This window comes from Astatotilapia calliptera, chromosome 9, assembly GCF_900246225.1.
Source record: "Astatotilapia calliptera chromosome 9, fAstCal1.2, whole genome shotgun sequence".
NCBI lineage: Eukaryota > Metazoa > Chordata > Actinopteri > Cichliformes > Cichlidae > Astatotilapia > Astatotilapia calliptera.
In genome coordinates, this window is record NC_039310.1 from 4,858,213 (window position 1) to 4,865,481 (window position 7,269).

At 40.8% G+C, this 7,269-nt stretch overlaps 1 long non-coding RNA gene across 1 annotated transcript; it reads left to right on the top strand.

Annotated features, from left to right (window-relative positions):
* The first annotated feature begins 605 nt into the window (after window positions 1-605).
* Window positions 606-2,043, top strand: LOC113029345 (uncharacterized). Its single transcript, XR_003273390.1, has 2 exons — window positions 606-923; window positions 1,128-2,043. It is a non-coding gene; the product is annotated as an uncharacterized LOC113029345 (long non-coding RNA).
* Window positions 2,044-7,269: the final 5,226 nt, after the last annotated feature.

Sequence of the window (7,269 nt, forward strand, 5' to 3'; positions counted from 1 at the left end):
TCCATGTCATAAAACTCGCTTCAGCCGAGTCCGACAGCTTCCGCTGTAGAATACGACTGTGCAGCAAACTGGCGCGAAATGACGAGTAGCTGCACTACAGCCATGTTAAAGAGCAGAGTTTACTTCTACGTTTAGAAGATAAATTATTGAAATTAAATAATGGTATTCAGCGGGTTTAATTATTTTACAATGTAACGCAAGTACATTGTAAGTAACTGTGATTAAAATACCTAAAAATGAACAGTAATCAGTTACTCTACTTTTTCAGTGGAAAAGTAATTTAATTACAGTAACGTGTTACACCCAACACTGCTTACGAGGACGTTATACTGCCGCCGTCCTATCAAAATTTAAAACAAATGTCCTCATATGTGGATCTCATTTTACTCAGAAACTCGGAAAAAATAATGCTGTTTATTTATGCTTGCTAAAAAGATAATTCTTTGTTCTTACATTCATAGGGTCCCAATCAGTCCAAATAGCAAAGAGAAATTAAAAATGCATGTCATGAAAGAGTTTGTGTCTCAGGAGGTTAAAGTCAATCATTCTGATCGTGATTGTACTTTGACCTTTAACCTCTCTGCTCCGTGTTTCCTTTTTCAGAGCAGAAAACCATCACAGCTGAGTCTGGACAGGACGTCACTCTGACACATCGAGCTCCACGAGGCAAACCCATCAGAGCTGTGAAGTGGAGCAGAGCTGACCTGAGAGACGATTATGTGCTTTTGATCCACATGACCAGCATCCATCTTTTAAGAACCGGGTGGATCTGCAGGACAGACAGATGAAGGATGGAGACTTGTCTTTGATTCTGAAGAATGTGATGATTAATTACGCTGGAACATACAAGTGTCATGTCTTCATGGCAGAAACACACTTATTGAAGCTCATCAGCATCATCAGCCTGAGAGTTGTTCCTCCAGGTGAGTGAGTGTGTGATCAGAGGTGAAGCTGCTTCCTGGTTGTTGATGCTTGTTTCTAAAGATGTTGTTGATGAGACTTTGTAGAAATCAGCTGGTCTGAGTGATGTGATCAGTAGAATAATGTCTGACAGCAGTTTGAAGAGCAAATGTTCTGTTCTTCACTCATCACCTGCCTGACAGCTGACACCTGTTTCTCACCTGCAGGTCACACAGGAGGACTCAGAGTGGATGGATCTGTTGGACTGCTCATTGGTCTGAATGTTTTTGCCGTGTTTCTTGTTGCTGTTGTTATTGTTTTTGTGATCTATAGAAAATATGAACGACAGAACCGGGATTCCTACTAACCTCTAACCTTAGGAGGTAGAAATGTCTCAGAGCTTTTTCCATCTTTGAGTCTGCTGCCGCTGTTCAGAGTTCTGGGTGTTGTCAGTGTTTAAAATCATACAGAAACAGATGAACCGAGCACAGACAACAGGCCCACAAACACTGTATGTATATTCCAGTTTTACTCAATGTTTTTGTCTTGAGGTTTAAAAGATTGTCGATCAACAGACCAAACGGCCTCTTCGGACTTCCATGCAAACAAGAAGTGTTGGCTCCACCTTTAAAGAATAAGAGGAAGTGAAGCGATCATCCATCTTTGTTTCCTGGTTCACACTAAAACGCCAGGAGTCGCTTTTCTTCTTCTCTGATGTGTTTGTGTCTCCTCGTCTGAAGGAGGAGACAAAGTGAAGGAAGCACAGCTGTGTCCTTAGCAGCAGAGTTTAACCTTCAGCTTTAATAGAAGGCCACAGCTGGAGGATAAACCAGTCTTCCTTTTAATACAGCTTTACAGTCACCCAGCATCCTGTTTCTGAGGACAGGGCTGATTATTTTAAACACTAGAAGGAACCTGGATAAGTAAAAATGTTAATGAGAGACACTGAGATGTCTTTATTTAAATTGTGAATCTGACTTTTATAAAATTGATCATTTGGTCGTTTCTGTAACATCCTGACATGTTGAGCATCATATCACACCCAGAAATATGCATGAAAAACTTGCTACACTTCAACATTATTCATCAACAATGTTTCTCCACCATCTTTTTTGCAATTTCCAAATAAATGTGGTTTTATTCTAATTTAGTGATAACTTATTTCTATCAAACCATGTTTTCAGTTGAAGCATTTCTTGTGTGAAAAGTCACAAAAGCTGCTGTAAATTCTCTCCAGCAGAGAAAATATTTATCTCATCCACAAATAAAATAAACTGTAATATCCAGATGTTTTACATTTATGATTAATGTACAGCATAGGTGTCAAACTCTGGCCCGTGGGCCAAATTTGGCCCGCAGCCTAATTACATTTGGCCCGCGAAGCCATACCAAATGACTATCAGAGCTGGCCTGCTGGTATTATACAGCTAATATATGTATTGTTTATATTAAGCTTTGCTTGTTCCATATTCAGTTTTTCAGCTGAACTTGTTTGAGTCCATAAGAAAAGATTCATTCTTAAATCTGGAGGAAGATTTTTTTTTTCAATAAATATTACTGTTAGCCCGCGACTTTGTTTGAATTTTGGCCCACTGTGTATCTGAGTTTGACACCCCTGCTGTACAGGATAAATGTGTGAAACAGAAAATTTAAGTTGTTCTGGTTGATTGACTTTAATGATATTGAATTGATAAGAAAATAAAGACTAAACCACAACCTCAGCCTAAAAACATCTGGCAAGACATTTGTTGTAAAGAATAAAAATCATTCTCTAGTAGTTGTTGTTGAATATTTGCTCAGTTTGTTGTTTTATATGACTTCAAAGTCCATTTTCTGTTTAATTCTTAGGTAAATTAAAGCAACGTGAGTATAGGAAATAAACTTTCATTATTTTCTTTAATTCAAATGACAGTGGCATATTGCAGTTGTGTTTTATTAAACTACATAAACATGGAGCAGCTAAATCTGTGGCGAGGACCTGTGACTTTAGTTCTCACAAAGCATGTAAGTCGCCTCAAGGCTCTTGATGCGACTGTTGTTGTGATTTGACGCTGTATAAACAAAATTGAATATCTTATTTACTGTTCCTCAGCCTGTGAAGCATTGATGGTGTCTCTCAGTATTTAAGGTGGAGTTGGGCTAAGAAAAAAACACAAAGCTGAAGGTTTTTATTGTCTGATAAACTACAAAGTCATGAACATGTGACTCAGACTGGATTAACTTCTGGATCACATCTTCTGAACCAGCTCAGAGCTCCTGGAGAAAAAAAAAGAAAGCTGAGGAGAGACCCGGATGGGATTCACCCACAACAACATGCCTGCAGGCTCCTCTGGGAGACAGCCGAAACAGACTGAGGCTACATCTACATCTTCCCGATAAATTTGAAAAGTGTTTTCGTCTGAAAACGCTCCACGTCCACACTATCGTTTTCAGTCGTTCGGAGTTTTTCGTTCACATTGAAACGACTAATCGCCCTGTGTCATTTCTGTCTGCTATTTATTTATTTTTCGGCTCCTTAAAACATCAAAAAGGCAAAATGTTGAGGAAAAACAAGTTTTTTAAATGAATTGACAATGAGGTGGAGCTCTTGCTGCGAGTAACACAAAAGTACAAAAGTGAGTTAGAATTAAAGATTTTGAAGGGAAGCTATCTGGAGCATGTACAAATTGATATTATCTTTAACAGGGCTGTCAAAATTGAGAGCAAACAAAACAACTGCTGTTTAATTGTTCACATGACTGCATCATATGACTAACTAGTTTCCAAAAGTCTCCGCTTTCGCTGTCCACTTCAAATCGCTCAGTTTTCCTTGACCAAAAACGTCTTCTCGATGTGGACACATCTCCAAAACGGAGAGAAAAAGATGACTTTTATGACCTGATCCACATCAAAGAGTTTATGTTGATCAGAACAGTTTCAAGAAAACTTTCCCCCACCATTTGTGTGCTCTTTTTCCTGGATTACTTATTACTACTTACGAAATGTGCAGGCTAAGAAGAGATGGAAAAGAGGCTTTAGGGCCAGCATGCAGGTACACATTAGATGAGCCTCTAGATCGGAGATTCCCCAACTGGTCTGGAGTTTTTGCTGCCAGTTACCCTTCTGGATTTGGTTGGAAATGCGTACTCACAGCCACTGAAGCCTGGATTCTTCTTGTCTGATTTTCTGGATTCTGTCAATTACCTCTATACTGCTGTGCCCTCGTAGCTTGCATTGCAAAACCAGTGGCTGGTCCTGCTGTTAGTTCCACTTCCACAAGCTGATGTGGAACCTCTTGAACACCCACTCCATCGCCAACAAATCCTTCTCCCTGAATGAGATTTCCACAGGAACAAAGTTGGATTTTCTGTTTCTCTCTGAAACATGGCAGAGGGATGGTGAGGTTATTAACCTAAACCAACTGCGCCCTACTGGCTGCTCCTACTTGGGCGCCCCCTGTTTCAGTCACCGTGGTGGAGGACTTACTGTCGTCTTTAAGGACAGTTACACATGCAAGTGAAACCAGCCTCTTACAGAGTTAACCCGTTTCCTCTTTAAAAGATTTACTCCTGGTTTTTCCCCCCTTTAACGGGTAGCGCATATCTGGCCTTAACCCTATTTTGGGCAATTTCATAACATTTTTCAGTCCCTCTCACGACTCCATTAATTATGGTCACATTTAACCTGTGTCTAACAAGCTTTTAGTCTTCTAAACAACAATCTTCTGGAACTGTGCGATGCTCTGTGCTTCTTTTGGGTGCCCCTTTCTCTGGTTGGTTCCGTTCGTCTGGTGCTTCCTGAATTCTCGCCAACCCCTTCGTACTTTCGCTGTGCTCCTGAAATTTTCTCCTGTAAAGGATAAACAAAACACCTCTCCCTGCTACGCCTCCATAACCTATTATATTCATCAAGTGTTCTCTTAATTATTTCAAACTTGGTTCGAATATTCTGTCTTGTCACGGCGAGTGAGGTGAGCCGTGTGGAGGCAATGAAGGAGGATCCAAACGCAGGCAGTCGTGAAGGTGTGAAGGTGGTTTATTGAGCATGAAAAGTAAATACAAACGGCAAAGGGAGCTATGACTAACTAGACTGGGAACAAACTAAACTACAGAACACGAACCTGAACATGAGCATAAACACTGGCGGTTGACAGCAGGGAAACACACAGATGACGCAGGGTGGGATACACAGACGGACCAGCAACACAATGACGGAAGACATGACTAAATACACAGAGAACCACAGGGGAATTACACACAGGTGGTGGACACAGCTGGGAATAATCACAAGACGAGACAAGGTAAAACTGAACACACTCACATGAGACCCAGACCTTCACAATAAACAGGAAATGAGAACACACACCAAGACGCAGACCTGACACTGAGAGACAGACAGGAAATGACATATGGAAACTAAACCCACATCGTTAAACCCAGATAAACAGAAACATGGAACTCTAATAATAGAAATCCATAATCATCACCATGACACGACAAGAGAACAAGAAAACAATCCCTGATGCAAACTTAAATCAAAACACAATAAACTCAAAATACTGGGTCCAACGGACCCAGAACCGTGACAGTCTTGCTTTTCGTTGACTTTTTATTCCTCTTCTCTTCGGAGCACACTCAGACACTCTGCTACATGCACTTCAAACATCACATCTGCAGAGCTCTTTCTCAGCATGAAGCATTCTGTTGCTCACTGGATCCTCACCTCCCTTCTTAACCTAGCTTCAACAACTCAACAAAGCACCTTTAAAAAGTGCACTTAAGGATGGTACAAAAAAAAGGAAACTTGATCCAGGAGGAACAGCACCAGGAATCAAAAGTATCAGGAGTGAACAGACATGGGAACAAGACAGAAAGAGGAGACGAGATAAAACATGAAGTGAACATGAAGATGAAACGTGTGACTAAAATAAAGCGCAGTATAGGACACGTAGGATGAAACACAAAGAGAGGAACATGGGAACGGGTCAAGCTGGCCCCCCCCAGTCTGCATGCCAAATATGCCCCCCCATAAATCAGTCCATTTACACGACTAAGACACAGACAGCGAGGGAGCGAGACACACACACACACAGAGGGTTAGAGAGTGGACAGAGGATGATGGAGACGCAAACAGCGATGTGTTTATAGGGCATCGATATGGAAACATAGCAAGGACAATAAAACTAAAAAGGAAGACTCAGAATCTAAATTATCACAAGAGCCAAAATCACAATGAGATTTACTTCAAAGAGTCTCAAACACTGAACTTGAAGAGTTGGGTGCCTGCAGACAGACAAATCTTTTTCATATGATGGCTGCTCCTAAAAACAGACTGAAGAGGAATGAGGAAGGGCTGGAAACAGGGAGGCCACTCCAGGGTTCACTCACACATTTTTTTTTGTAAGTCATGTGATTTACAAAAAGCTGAGCAGCAGAGGGAGGGTACAACAATGTGTGAGTGGACCCTGGAGTGACCGCCCTTCCTCTGCTGCTCAGTTTTTTGTAAGTCATGTGATTTACAAAGAGCTGAGCAGCAGTGCATGCTCAAGCTACAAGCACCACAGGAAGCAAGAAGGAAAGAGGCCTCTATCCAGTGTCTATGGCAAACAGTGAAACAGTAGTGCTTTGAAACCAGACTAACATGTTTCTGAGATGTCAATCATTTCCAGATAAGCCTGCAGCTGAAGGAACACAACTTTTTCCATGATTCTGGACAAGAAGGTTTAGTTTAGAGATTGGCCTAAAATTTGAAAGAAGATTTGCTTTTCAATGTGAAACACTATGAAAGGCAGCAACAAGTTTAATGTTCAGAAACCTAAAGTCTGTATCAGCAGCAGAATGGAGCTAAAATAAATGTTGGTTTCAGTTCTATGAAACTTTGAGTGTTTTGGATCAGTAGCTGCTGTGTTTGTTGCATCATATTGCTGTAACTGTTTATATGCTTTATATATTCTGAGCTAAGCTGATCTATAGTGTTACATCATATTCTATAAGGGGCGGGGCCATTATTATCAGGCCATCCTGATAATAATGAATTACAGTCGTCCAGCCTGGAAGTAATAAATGCATGAACTAGTTTTTCAGCGTCACTCTGAGACAGGATATTTCTAATTTTAGAGATGTTGCACAATGGAAGAAAAGCAGTCTTACATATTTGTTTAATATGTGCATTGAAGGACATGTCCTGGTCAAACATGACTCCAAGGTTCCTCACAGCGTTACTGGAGGCCAAGGTAATGCCATCCAGAGTAAGAATCTGCTTAGATACCATATTTCTAGGCTTTTCAGGGCCGAGTACAATAACCCAGTTTATCTGAAGTAAGAAGCAGAGGAGGGTGATAAATGAAAACACAATAAAACATGTTCATAGAGCCAAACCTGTAATGTGGAT